This window comes from Mixophyes fleayi, chromosome 5 (genome assembly GCF_038048845.1).
Source record: "Mixophyes fleayi isolate aMixFle1 chromosome 5, aMixFle1.hap1, whole genome shotgun sequence".
Lineage (NCBI taxonomy): Eukaryota > Metazoa > Chordata > Amphibia > Anura > Limnodynastidae > Mixophyes > Mixophyes fleayi.
This window is the reverse complement of record NC_134406.1, coordinates 75,598,128-75,612,866: the sequence shown is the minus strand read 5'-3', so window position 1 is coordinate 75,612,866 and position 14,739 is coordinate 75,598,128. Positions and strand designations below refer to the sequence as shown.

Below are 14,739 nucleotides of genomic sequence, written 5' to 3'. Positions count from 1 at the left end.
AGCAGACACTGTCTGTGAGTTTTATAAAACATAAAAAGCAAAACTCCAGATATGTATTACTGCCCTCCTTGTCTGTTTTTCAGAAATCATTTGGGAAATAATCTTGTATACCTGCCAGATATGACTCTTCTAGTGTTCTTTAATAAAAGCCAAATTAGGTAAACGCTAGAATTCCAGATTTACTCCCATCCAACTAATTTTAGTAAGGTAGTATTTGTAAAGAAACATCGCTGTTCATTATAATGGAAGCTCTTCATTGCAGAAACTTAGAATGCTATTAGACCGAATGAATTGTACTGCTAGAGACTAGTCTGACATTCACCATGCTCTGACAAGTCTCTTACAGAAGAATAGTTTGCCAATAGCAATGTTATGCAGCGAGGGTCTTACACGTCAGGCTGAGGTTCCGAGAGGGGCTGGAGGCAGAGTGCTGCTCATCCTGTGTACTTTGATGTGGGTCAGGAGAACAGGATGTTATAAGGCAAAAGAGTCAGCTCAAATACATGAGTCTTTTACAGTGTGACTCATATTTTAGGTTTAGCTCTGTATATAGTGCATTCAAATACTTATAATCTGCTGATGGTTTATATTGGGGACTTCTAATATATCTATGACCTTTTAACATTTTTAAGTATTGAATTAATTAATTGTAAAATGAATGTTCCTCTATAATGCAGAAGATTGAATTTCTGATTGGAAGGGGGCTGTGGTAATATCTTCAAAAAACCTAATCTTGTCTCCACAGGCTCAGAACTGATCAAGTATTTATGTACTGTGCAAAACAGCTCATAAAATTTCATTGTTTTATTCTCAAAGGCCATATACTCACTATATTGGAACCAATGGATCAGAAAGCTTACATATGGTGAAAATTGCCTTTTTTTGTAAGTGGCGACAAATATTCTCTTAAAATGAATTGGAACTATTGCAGGCTTCACCTAGAATATGCAAAAGATTAGTAGAGTTTGACAATGTAACAATGCTATGTTTCGTATGGTAACTAGTTAGGATTATTTGAGGAATGGGAGTTTCTTTATTTTCTAAAGAACATATTGACTAGTGTAGTTGAATCTATTTATTACAGAGGGCAATATGCAATTGAATGAATTTTCTGATTTTCATTTCAGTGTAGTATGGCAGTAATAGCCATATTACAGTAAAATCACACTACAAAGTCCAAACTTTGTTCTATAATACTGTTCATTTGTATTTGGAATTGAATCATGAGAATGACGACTGATATCCATACAGAGAGATGTGCAGGTAGCATGGCATACAGGGCACACCTGGGCACATGTCCAGCTAAGCTGTTGGCCACAAAAGTCTTCTGGCACAATCAGTGCCCTTTACACAGTCTTACTACAGATACAGCTCTGTTATATGCTACTTTGCTGACCAAAAAATAGATATATTTTTGTTAAAATGTTTTTCACACTTTAAAATATTTGTTCATTGGTTGCAAAATGCAAAGATTACACATTTAGGAATACTAATATCTAGGTTTATGTCTTTTGTGCTCAGACTTGTAATGTTTTATACACCTCATTAACTACAACACGCAGTCATTTAATCATTTGAATTATTACCGTTAAGTGACAGTTTTTAAAGGGAAGAACATACGAAATTCAAAGCACGGTGGCTATGTGGTTAGCACCTCTGCCTCACAGCGCTGGGGTCATGAGTTCAATTCCCAACCATGGCCTTATCTGTGTGGAGTTTGTATGTTCTCCCTGTGTTTGCGTGGGTTTCCTCCGGGTGCTCCGGTTTCCTCCCACACTCCAAAAACATACTAGTAGGTTATTTGGCTGCTATCAAAAATTGACCCTAGTCTCTCTCTGTCTGTGTGTGTGTATGTTAGGGAATTTAGACTGTAAGCTCCAATGGGGCAGGGACTGATGTGAGTGAGCTCTCTGTACAGTGCTGCGGAATCAGTGGCGCTATATAAATAAATGGTGATGATGATGGTGGTGATGATGATGATGATGATTTTTAGCAAGAAAATTATTAACTAATTTTTAAAAAACACTTTTATAGTTAGAGATTAATAAGCTGCACATGTAAACCACATCACTCGCTGTTTATTTAGTATTTGACAGTTGTGAATGACTTTTGCTTTTCTATGTAGTATAGTCATTAACATACAGTAATGTGAAGCAAAGCACCAAACCTCCCAACAATACAGGAGAAAACATTTGGACTAAACTTGCCATATCTTTAATCTGCCCAGCTGTGCACTGGTACACTAACCTTACTTCTATTTTTTCACTCCTACAACATTGAAAGCCCCAATATTTTATTAATACCCCCCACACTTACTTCCTTACGTCCTCTGCAGAACTTTAACACACTGACTCTTCTGCATGCCTCCTGAGTGGTCTGTGCACATGTGGGGAGTTGGCACCATCCCCATGTGTGCTGAATTAGAGGAGGGAAGCTGGTCCATGCAGAGGACAGAGAGTGGAAGGAGAGGGAAAGTGATTAATAAGAGGGAAGGGAAGTAGTGACCAGGCTAGGATAGGTCAGACCAGAGCCCCAAACCCCCCTCCCTCGTCGGGCAGCAAAAAAAATTAGTTTTTTCAAAAAAAAGAAACAGGTTGCGACAGCCTGCCCCATGGGTTCAGATTGGGCCCACAAGTTATGGGGCTGTCACTGGACCCCCTTGACCTATGGGCCTATGTATACTGCATACCATTACCCATGGTGGTTATACCACCATTGAAAAGCCTGCCAATTTTAACAGCCAAAATTAGAAATTTTGAAGAGGCTCTGATTTTGAGTACTCCTACGAAACATTTTTCTCCAATGAGCCACACTCTATCCCTTCAGCAGGATCCCACAATTCTACTAACTGTGAATATAGGGAAAACATTTTGCTGCATAAAGTTCTCCATTAATTTTAATTGTAACAATTTTATTTTTATTTCATTTTATACTCCATGTTTGACATTGCCACTGTACTTTAGTTCCAATTTTCCCAAATTGTGAACAGGAGATGCCAGCTTTTGTGTAGGTTCCCAGAACCACCTGCAAAATTCTTCATTGTATGCAGTTATATGTAAAAAGTAGCTGTCTCGGGTTGAGTGTCAATTGTTTAATAGAAAAACTAAAGCAAAGCATTATTTTTAAATGTACTTAAATACCTTCTTTTTCCTGTTATTTGATCACCAATAGTTTCTCACTGCTGTTTAAATTTAAATTCTGGCTATATTGGAGTAAAAATTTTATAGGAAACTACACCAGAATTCATCAGTCGCAGCTGTCATGTGTTAGATAGGTGAGTGTTATTGCAAAGTTAGAATTGTCAATATTAGAAAGGGGCATAACTAAACAATATATTTAATATTGACAACTAGAGAATATATATAAAATATTAAATGCAGAACAATAGGGATTTTTTAATATACATAAATTGCTAATTTTATTTTCTGTACAGAGGTGACCCTATAACAAAGTAAACAGAACTAACTGTTATGCCCGTAACTATCGTCTGTAATATAGATTCTCTGATGCGATCGCTGTGGTTCCAAAGCACAAAGGATTTTATTAGCAAAGAATAACAAGGCAAAGTTTGTTATACAGACTTGTGTGCTCTTTCATCATCAACATTTTTTTATATAGCACCAGCAAATTCCGTAGCGCTTTGCAATTGGGAACAATCATTAATAAAACAATACTGGGTAAGACATACAGACAGAGAGGTAAGAGGGTCCTGCTCGCAAGCTATGGGACAATGGGAGTTTGAAACACATGGGCATGTGCTACATTATATTGCACACTGGACCAGGTAGAATGCAAAGGTAAAAGTATTGAGTGGGCTGTGTGATCAGTCACACAGCAATGTTGGTCAGAGGGTTGTTATCTTGTGTTAGCTGTGTAGAGGGTAGTAATAGGGTAATCTAGGGAGATTAAGGCGTTGGTTGAGGAATATTATAAGCTTGTCTGAAGAGGTGGGTTTTCAGAGAATGCTTGAAGGTTTGAAGACTAGAGGAAAGTCTTATTGTGCGAGAGAGGGAATTCCATAATTTGGGTGCAGCCCAAAAAGTACTGTAACCGGGAATGGAAAGATGTGATGAGAGTGGAATAGAGACGCAGATCTTGTGTAGCACGGAGGTGTCGAGTTGGGAGATATTTTGAGACAAGTGAGGAGATGTATGCAATTTTGTTGACGGCCTTGTATGTTAGTAGAAGAATTTTATATTTGCAACCAATGTAGAGACTGACAGAGTGGCTCAGCAGAGGAAGAACAGTTTGCAAGGAAAATCAATCTAGCCGCTGCGTGCAAAATAGATTGTAGGGGTTCTAGTCTGATTTGGGGAAGACCAGTAAGGAGGGAATTGCAATAGTCGATGCGGTAGATAATGAGTCGATGAATTAAGGTTTTTGCAGTGTCTTGTGTTAGATATATATGTACTCTTTGGCACCAACTCATGCTTCAAGTCAGAACGCTCTGGGGTCCAAAGCCAGAGTTGCAAAAGTAATGACATCACAGTGACACACAGTTATAGTTGTAAGGTCTTCATTCATTGGTTGAAGGGTCTTGCACTCTCAGGTACTCAACGTGGCATTGGTGGATTCCTCTGGTCATTGTTCTTAGGAATTCCAGGTGTCCATACTTCCATTTCCCGTCTGTAGACCTGTTTACATTGGTTATTTATGATCCCTGTGAGCTGGACATTTAGTGTACGAAAAAGTGATAATATTTATAATTAGTGTTCACAAGGTGCTAACGCTACATAGATAACACCAGAAACAAACTCATGCTATTGCAAACGGATTGATACCAAACTAGATACAATTTGTAGGTTGTATTCCTTATTTAGCTTCTTTACCACTTTAATTTATATGAAACAATAGACAAACATTATATTTATTATTCATCACATTGCAACAGATTGTAGTGTACAGAAATAAATACTTACAACCGTTATCCAATTATTTTACTTTAACATAACATTTTGGGGTTAGCAATATGTAATTAATTATTTGATAAAATACAAATGTCTTGCTTCTAAAGACAATATTTCTACCTTTTATAAAAACCAATAATGATTAGACCTTTGTATGTCTGTCTCACCCTCTTGCCTTTATACAGTATGACCAAGCATTTTTTTTTTTAGCTTTGCTTGTAATTATAATGCATTAATTAATTATTAAATACATTTTGTAATATGCCTTTTTATTTCTGATTTTGTTAATGCAGGTGTTATGGCATGGACAGATGAAGGTGTTATGGCTTGGACAGATGAAGGTGTTATCGCATGGACAGATGAAGGTGTTATGGCATGGACAGATGAAGGTGTTATGGCATGGACAGTAGCTGGAGTTGGATTCACTCTAATGGAGCACAGACTGAGACCAGCTTTCCCTGCGAATATGGTACTGTGCAGCAGCTGGTGTTGTGAATCAGGCCGTGACCAGTCAGCTACCGGCTACTTCACAACACCAGGGTTGCACTACACCCTTGTCTTCACCTGGGAATGCAGATGTCTTGGATACATAACTAATACTTGCTCAGAGAAAAGTCCTGTTTCACCTAACTTGACTTCATACTGGTGTTATTAATATATGAGCATGTTATGCAGAAGTATGTTATCACATGTTATCCACTTGCTGCAAGTGACATTTGTGGAGATCACCAAAACTAAAAGAGAATTCACTGTATTACAAAATATTTTCAAGTCAAGTGCAGCAAATATTTTAAAATATCTATACAATTGTTCTGATTTCCTTCCATTACTATTAATAATGAGTGGGTCAGTTTGCTTGCTAGTGTGTCATCTAGTATTTGTTTGAATAAAACTTGTTGGTTGTCAGTTTGAGTTTGTAATGAAGAATAATTATATATAAAAATATAATTTATATGTCCATCTAGCATATGCTCACAAATACGCTATTTTTACCTGCATCGGCCCCTCCATGTCACCTACACAAGGAGGAAGTACATGTTATATGGGCTGGAGCACTATACATGAGAATGCAGCTTTATCAATTTACTAGGAACTAGTCACGTAAAGTAGATGGCAGGTCTAAATGTACACTATTCACACACTTATGTCAACAGCCGTCACATTAAGTCCATCACACTAGCATACAGTGTTATGTACATGTCCTTGAAGCCCTTACCATTGAACTCAAAATACCTATAATACAAACATTTGAGCATCATTTTCCGGTGCTTGGATGGGATTAAGTGAAGGATAAAATGTGGGTGAAGGAAGTTACAGGACTGTCTGGCAGGCTCTAGAGGTGGAGGAGATGGGACAATGCTTTAAAAATTGGTTGTTATGACAACAGAATGAAGATGTAGCATTCACTATCAGCATTTTTTAATAGCCTGTTGGTTTCCCTAGTTTTATTTAATAGTCTTACTTATAAATAGTGTTTATTTATATTACTATTATGAACAGCTAAACTTTTGTGAAATGCTTATTTTGTGCACAAATGGAATGGTTGGTTGCATTTCTAAATATGAATGTAAACTGTCATATTGTTTCCCACTTCAGAGACTGGTTGGTAAAATTGTTGTAATCCTAAAGATATTAGTCTTTGGACCTATTGGGCCGTAAATTTCAGCATGAGTGGATCCAAAACAGCCACAGAGATCCAATTAACATCTGATCTGCGTCAATCAGGGCACTAGAAAAAAAGCTATGGGGGCATAGACCATGTGTGCAGTCTGATCACTCTAATTGTGACTCATGGGATCCAGCAACTCGAAGGCACTTGGGTCAATCAACGGGATCTGGCTGTGTATGAGCATCTTTAAATTAGATGAACCTTATGTAAGCAATATGCAGTTGAATAAGAAACATTAAAATTGGGGATTTCTGCAGAATACAGTTATACTATAAACTTGTTATTAATTTAATTTGTTTTCTAATTTTTGTTTGTTCATTATGGCTTATGTTTTGTTCTTTTGCTTTAAAGCTATGTTAAAGTAAAATTAATTTTACTAAACATTCTGAAGTAAGCATACTAACAATCCTGAACGAGGCAAAAAAAAGGAACAAATTCCTGTTTCTTGTTTTGTTCTAAGTAGAGCATTGTGCGTTAAGCTCAGCGCCCCAGGCACTGCTCCAGCTCACCATTACGCTAGAATTCCTATGCAGCAAGAAATGATCATGCAGGGTGGCACAGTGTAACAGAGGGATGGTAAAGATGTGTCTGCCAGACTGGCATATTAGAGTAGGCAAACTGTACTGTAGCCAACGGTGTTCTTTCTGAATGACTCTGTTATTCCTGGCATCACTGAAGCACCGACCTGGAAACTCACCATGCTTGATTGGCACAAGAAACAACTCAGGCATTTTTTCCTGCTGGATTTAGGCAACAGCATGATAAACATGCTGAAATTCTGCTATGTCATTTCCCAGCACACCATGTGCTCTGTAGAGCAGAGGGAGATTTATTTAGTGGTCAATATACACTTGTTAACACATGATTGCACGAACGGTGTGGTCGTGAATTACACCATGGCACGTAAATAGATACATTTAGCTTTAGAGTTTTATTAAGAGTGTGAACACTTTGTTATGATGAGCAGTTTCGCTCTAATTTGCCAGGAGATGGCTGAACATATGGGGAGACATTCAGTGACATATAGGGCAGCATTACAATTACAATCAAATTCTGCCTTCTGTGTCACTAAATTCCACCCCCCTTAACCCTTTCCCTGCTACAGACATATCGCTTACATCCACACACTACCACATTTCAAGGTACACATGGATGTGAGCAATACGTCACTTACTGGTGTCCCTCCAGTCATCCAATCATTTCCTGGTTCACTGCCCCCAGATTAGCAGTGGTGCATTCTTAGACCTCGAACATGATGTTTTTAACTCCCTTCCCTTTACTTGTTGTCCGGTCACTTACTAGGGCTACAAATATGGCATTGATGCCATCCACATGATGGGGCAGATCCTGCACTGTGGTGACATAGGCTTTCCACAAGTGCAAGGATGCATTACTGCTCACGCCCTAGCCCAACATAGGGTTACTCTTTAATAGCCCCTTTTACATTGTCGTATGTGAGGCAGGTCCTGTTCACTGATAGTGATAATAAAATAAGTAAATTGTAGAATGAATAAAAAAAATGGCTGGAGCGAGGGTGTTCCCTGCTTAGTATCAAGTTGGTGCACCAGTTTACATTCTGCTCCATTCACCTCTTTAATTTTGTATACTTCACTGCAAGCTTAGGTGCATTTCTTGTTTGTGGAGGCATCCTCGAGAGCAGAGAGTAGGTGTGCACCTTGAAGTGTGCTGGGCAAACCTTCTAAATGCACCACTACAAACCCAAGTGTACTTGATAAATGAGGTCCACAGACAGAGGTTATTGTAAGTATTATGCTATCTCTATTAAAGTTCACACTCATCCTTATACATGTAAGTGTAGGGGTATATTTCTAGGGTGACACAAATCGTATGAAATTGTAAAGGACAGTTTTATGATTTCATTCATCTAGCAGGCCAATGTCCCCCTCAAGAACAGCCCACACATCTCCTACTAGGTCACTGCCTCACACGAACAGCACACTGATCTAACAGGTCATTGCCTCCCACAAGAACAGTACACTAATCTTCTAACAAGTCATTGCTTCCCACATGGAACAGTGCAAACATCTAGAAGGTCACTGCCTTCCACACGCATATCTTAATAGGTCATTGCCTCCCACAACAATATACACATATCTCGTAATGTGTCACTGCCTCCCACAACAATATACACATCTCGTAATAGGTCACTGCCTCCCACAACAATATACACATATCTCGTAATAGGTCACTGCCTCCCTCAACAATATACACATATCTCGTAATAGGTCACTGCCTCCCACAAGAACACCATTCACACATCTCCTAATAGGTCATTGCCTCCCACAAGAACACCGTACACACATTTACTAATAGGTCACTGCCTCCCACAAGAACACAATACACACATCTAATAAGTCACTGTCTCCCACAAGAACACCATATACACATCTCCTAATAGGTCACCGCCTCACACAAGAACACCATACACACACATCTACTAATAGGTCACCGTCTCCCACAAGAACACCATACACACATCTACTAATAGGTCACCGTCTCCCACAAGAACACCATACACACATCTACTAATAGGTCACCGTCTCCCACAAGAACACCATATACACATCTAATAGGTCACCGTCTCCCACAAGAACACCATAAACACATCTACTAATAGGTCACCGTCTCCCACAAGAACACCATACACACATCTACTAATAGGTCACCGTCTCCCACAAGAACACCATAAACACATCTACTAATAGGTCACCGTCTCCCACAAGAACACCATACACACATCTACTAATAGGTCACCGTCTCCCACAAGAACACCATAAACACATCTACTAATAGGTCACCGTCTCCCACAAGAACACCATACACACATCTACTAATAGGTCACCGTCTCCCACAAGAACACCATAAACACATCTCGTAATAGGTCACTGCCTCCCACAAGAACACCATAAACACATCTTCTAATAGGTCACTGTCTCCCACAGGAACACCATACACCCATCTACTAATAGGTCACCGTCTCCCACAAGAACACCATACACACATCTACTAATAGGTCACCGTCTCCCACAAGAACACCATAAACACATCTACTAATAGGTCACCGTCTCCCACAAGAACACCATACACACATCTACTAATAAGTCACCATCTCCCACAAGAACACCATAAACACATCTACTTATAGGTCACCGTCTCCCACAAGAACACCATACACACATCTCGTAATAGGTCACTGCCTCCCACAAAAACAATATCCTCAATTCCTAATAGGTCACTGCCTCCCACAAAAACAATATCCTCAATTCCTAATAGGTCACTGCCTTCCACATAAACAATATCCTCAATTCCTAACAGGTCACTGCGTGCCCCAAGAACAGCACACACATCTACTGAAATTTGAAGTGCTGCTTTAACCATGGAGCTGACAATGATTATGTCTGAGCTACAGGTTGTTCTGTTTCCAGGGTACACAGATGGACAGGAGATAAAAATAATTTACAAGTACATTATATTTCTGTTCATTTCAGCTTCTAGAATTTGATTCTCCACTTTTTTTTATTTCGTGCAGTGTTTTTCCATGTAGCCATGTAATGTTCTGTTATTTATCCAAATATACCAGAGTAAGAATATTTAACACAAACAGTTTTTTATGGTCACAGGTGTACACTTGATAGGACATTAAGCATTGTGCAGCTGTTTCAATGTGCTTTAGTTGGACAATCATGGAACAGAAATAAATAGCCTACATTTTTTTTTTACGTAACCCCCTTGTGTCTTCAAAAACTTTCTTTTGCAATGCATTTAGAAGCTCACAGACATTATCCTTAAATGTTGTTTCTTTTCCTCATTTGCCACATTATTTTTCATGCCTCCTTTCCTTTTTAACCTTTGTACAAACGGGCCTCATCTAAAACATATTTTCTACCTGTCCAAGTGTAGACAAATGACTTTCGTTCCAACTGCTAGTTTCAGAGCCATAAAATTTTAGCCCCTAGCCCTCAATTTTAACCTAATGAACCTAAAATATTCACAAACTGCGCCCTCCCCCCTTCAGTGTTGCGTCCTGGGTGGTGGCTCTTATCGCACAGCACTAGTTACAGCCCTGGCTGGATTGTTGGAAGATGCTGTTCTGTGGTTAGTGAGAGGAGAGGTATGGGGTCTAGCTCTGTAGAAGTGAGAGCCATGTAATCCCTGTTCATGCACTGCTCTAAGAAACACCGTTAAAATGTCAGGAGGTATGCCTAAAAACATTGTGAACCAATAATACAGACAAATGTTTATGGGATGTATATTGTACTATCAAAGGGTGATCCTAGGTCTGACCTGATTATCTGAGGCAATAGGATTTAAATATAGATATTCTGCAGGAAGAAAAGTATTACAATAAGAGGACATACACTACCCTGCGGGAAGTTTGAGGAAGGAATATTTTTTGGGAAAGGTGAAATAGCCTTCTTATAGAGGTGGTAACATCTAATACTGTGGAGGAATTTAAGCATGGAATATTCATAAGTGTATTTTGAATCTGAAAACTGAGATTTTTAGTAATCTTCCATCAAACATCTGTAAAGTAAAAAAAAACAAATGAAACACAAAAGGTTTCCTAGATGTACATCGGTCACGAGAGAGAGATAAAATGATGCCAGGGAGCAGGAGGAATCTTGCAATACCTATAATACTTATTGTAATTAACAAAGTTTTCACAACAACTTTTATAGCTGGATCAGCCCAGTCGACTAATAAGCAAATTTTGAGAAAGTCGGGAACATTAGTGCTTCTACATGCTGTATGTACAAATGTTTTGGATAATGAGAGAATAAAACGAGAAGGCTACAAAAAGGAAATGGTTGAAAGAGTAAGAAGGAGCAAGAAGTTTGGAACAGTTTTGTACCTAGCATTACCAGATTGGTTCTCAATTACTCCCTTTTAGAGCATATTACTTTTGCACTTATGATATGTTACCAATAATGTGCTTAGTAGACTTCAAAACCGCATAACAATAAAAATAATTATCCCCCTCCCCTTGCTCTTCTCTCCCCTTTCAATACCTTGTCCTGCATGTCAGTAACCATTCTATTCTGCATGCGCAGATACAGGAGGCTGTGACCGCAGGAGACAATGGAGGTATTGGTATGGAAAAGTGAAAGTCTAGGTAGTGTTTGCTTACTACTCAGACCTTTGGTTACAGACAGCATAAGCTCAGCTCCCTCCGCAGTATCTTTGTCTGTCACCAGGAGAAAAGTGCTCTGCCCGTAGTTATCAGTTGCCTGGAGCCAGGGGAAAGCACCGTGCCTGTGGCCACCAACTGCCATAGCCAATAATTAACACAGTGACTATATCCATGAACATGCTTCCTTACCTATATCCATGAACATGCTTCCTTACCTTACCTATATCCATGAACATGCTGCCTTACCTTACCTATCGATTGCTTATCCCACCTCTTATAGTGTATGCTCGTTTGGGAAGTGTACCTTCATGTTATTGTATGCTGGTTTTTTTGCAACATGATCTCCACACTGTACAGTACAGGGTATTATGTTGACATTTTATAAATAAAAGATAATAATTATACCTTCCCATGCCACCACCAACATTCTCTCAATAAAGTGAAAAGAAATAGCCATAATATTTGGAGATATGGTGAAGGTAAAAACAGTCTGCTGCTCCTTTATTTTATAAAACTGTCTCAGACTAGCATGGTTTCAATGTATTTGTTTATTTGGGGGTGTAGTCGAAATGGTGACAATTAAAATGTTGACCTTCAGAATGGTGACATATTCATTATGTCACCACAGTTAAAATGTTGACTGGTTGCAATGTCGACAGAGTGTCGACTGTAAGCATTAATTTGAAAGCGACAATGCCGGCACTACTTAAGAAAAAATAAAAATAAATAAGTGCAAAAGCACATAATAACTGTAGGAAAAGCCTTAGTGCTTTCAGCACTGGCTGGAACCCTAGGAAGATGCGGTCCACAAAGTCAAAGGCAAATCTCCCCCAGGGGTACCCAGGCTCGAGCTGAAAGCACTAGTGCTTTTCCTATAACCCTGGGAAGTGGGTGTGGGATAAAAGTAATTTAATGCAAAACATCATTTTGCCTTGTTGCATAACAGGTCGCGGCAAGCCCAGGCTGCCATTAACAGTTTGGGCATGCTGGTACTTGTAGTACTACAAGCACCAGCATACCCATGGCTGCCATGGCATGCTAGCACTTGGTGAACCACAAGCCAAGCATGCCCTGGCACCCAGGGCCTGCTATGACCTATAGTTTTCCAAGACAAAATGTGGGGTTAGAAGATGAAGGGATGTTCTTCTTACACAGTTTATCTGGGATTCTTACTCACTCTCCGTAACCAACTGTTACTGACCACTCCTACTGGTGTCAGCTTGTCACCAGACACTCGCTGACTGCGAATGCCAACTGCACAATTGTTAAAGGAGAATCTCGCTGCCACCACTAGGCTCCTTCATGACACCTAGAACCGCTTACTTCTATGTGGCTGATATAGCTGCTACAGTGTATCTTTGCTGTGGGTTGGCTGGTACATATTGACTGCTTACTATGGATCAGGAGGGCAGGGTAGCAGGCAGAGCATTCACTCAGAGACGTTTAGTTCAAGACAGGGCAGCTGCGGGACGGGTTAGAGTGTAAGGTCTTATCTGTTGGTCACAGGATAGAGCAGGTAATAGGCATCAGGCAGAATCTTCAAGCAGTGATCTTTATTGCTCAAGGCTCCTGACAAGGACCTTTCCACACTAGTTGAAGGTACTAGTGATCATCCAGAAGTACAGATTGAATTCTACATTACAATGTAAAACAGGGCTCTTTTTATACAGTTTTACAGTCCTAACCTGATGGGAGGTAAACCAGCCTCCTGTCCCTTTAACCAATTCAGACTGATTCATGCAGTCTGCACGTGAATCATCCTGAAGGGGATTCACACACTTAACATTGTTTCTAGAGGCAGTGGAGAGTGTCCACGAGCTGCCAGGTAGAGGGGAGCCCAGCCTCCTCTCCTCCCTTGGTGCCAGGATATCTAGAGTGAGAGATTTATCTTTTAATCTCCTGCCTAAAAAATACTACCAGGGACTCTGCCGCGGGGTCTGGCTCTCCCCTCTGGCTGAAAATAGTGCCATAGGGAGATGGACCAGCCCCTGGGGCAGCAGCCCCTGGCCTGCAGTTCCTGGAGCTCTCTGAGCTTCAGTGTGATTTCTCAGCATACCCTGCGTCTCCTGGATTTGAATCTAGGAGGCGCCATTAAAAGCCCCTCTGGTGTCGGCACTGCAAGGAGACTGCTGGCAGGGAATACTCGATCGCTGCTCTACCACCAGGGACCTGTACCACTGCAGCACCCCAGCACTCCAGTCCCAATGAACGGGAACCAGAGAGGGTTCTTAACACGCCAGGGGGTAAATGTATCATACCCCGGTTTTTGCAACTCACGGGAGATTGGCGTCTTCGCAGCTTAAATTTAAAGCGGCGCTGCCTTGTAAAGGGAAGTTTCCCCAAAAACCGGGGTATGATATATTTACCCCCGGGAGAGCCCAGATCCCCACTGGACCACCAGGTATGGTAGGAACATTATTTTTTATATTAAATTACATATATAATTTAAATATACACTTTAAATACACCTACTTACACTCCCGGCACCTAGCATACCTTCAACGCTGTGCGCTGGAGTCTATTTATATATGGACCCAGCTAAACCCCTGTTTTAAAAATATTTGAAGTAAATTAAAAAAAACTGTAGTACCAAAATCCAGGGTCATCATCTGTAATAATTCCAATTATCCATGCTGGTCCAAACAATAAAAGAATATAGTTTCAAGGTTTTCCAAGCTTCCAACAAAAAAAAACACAACGTTCACAAAATAAACGAAAATAGATCCAAGGTCTTCCAACTTTTCAAAAAATAAAAAACTGCATAAATTATTGACACTAACTAGCTCTTCACATCAACAGCTCCTTGCGCATAGTGACATAATTTCATCACTAGGGCTATATATAATATGGGGATTTTCCATGACCTTGTCGACCTGCGCCTGGGGCTGGTGTTTCATTATGGCAGGGGGACCCCAAGCGCCGGGTTCCTTTGCAATAGTGCCTAGTGCTGGTAATAGTAAAATTGGGGGTTCCCCAATGCTTTCTGTCAACATTGTGACTGTCGACATTAC

General features: G+C 40.0%; 1 long non-coding RNA gene across 1 annotated transcript in view; it reads left to right on the top strand.

Annotated features, from left to right (window-relative positions):
• Nucleotides 1-5,569, top strand: part of LOC142157687 (uncharacterized) — a 64,099-nt gene extending 58,530 nt beyond the window's left edge. The window contains exon 4 of the long non-coding RNA XR_012692567.1: nt 5,201-5,569. This is a non-coding gene — a long non-coding RNA (uncharacterized LOC142157687). The remainder of the gene's footprint in view (nt 1-5,200) is intronic.
• Nucleotides 5,570-14,739: the final 9,170 nt, after the last annotated feature.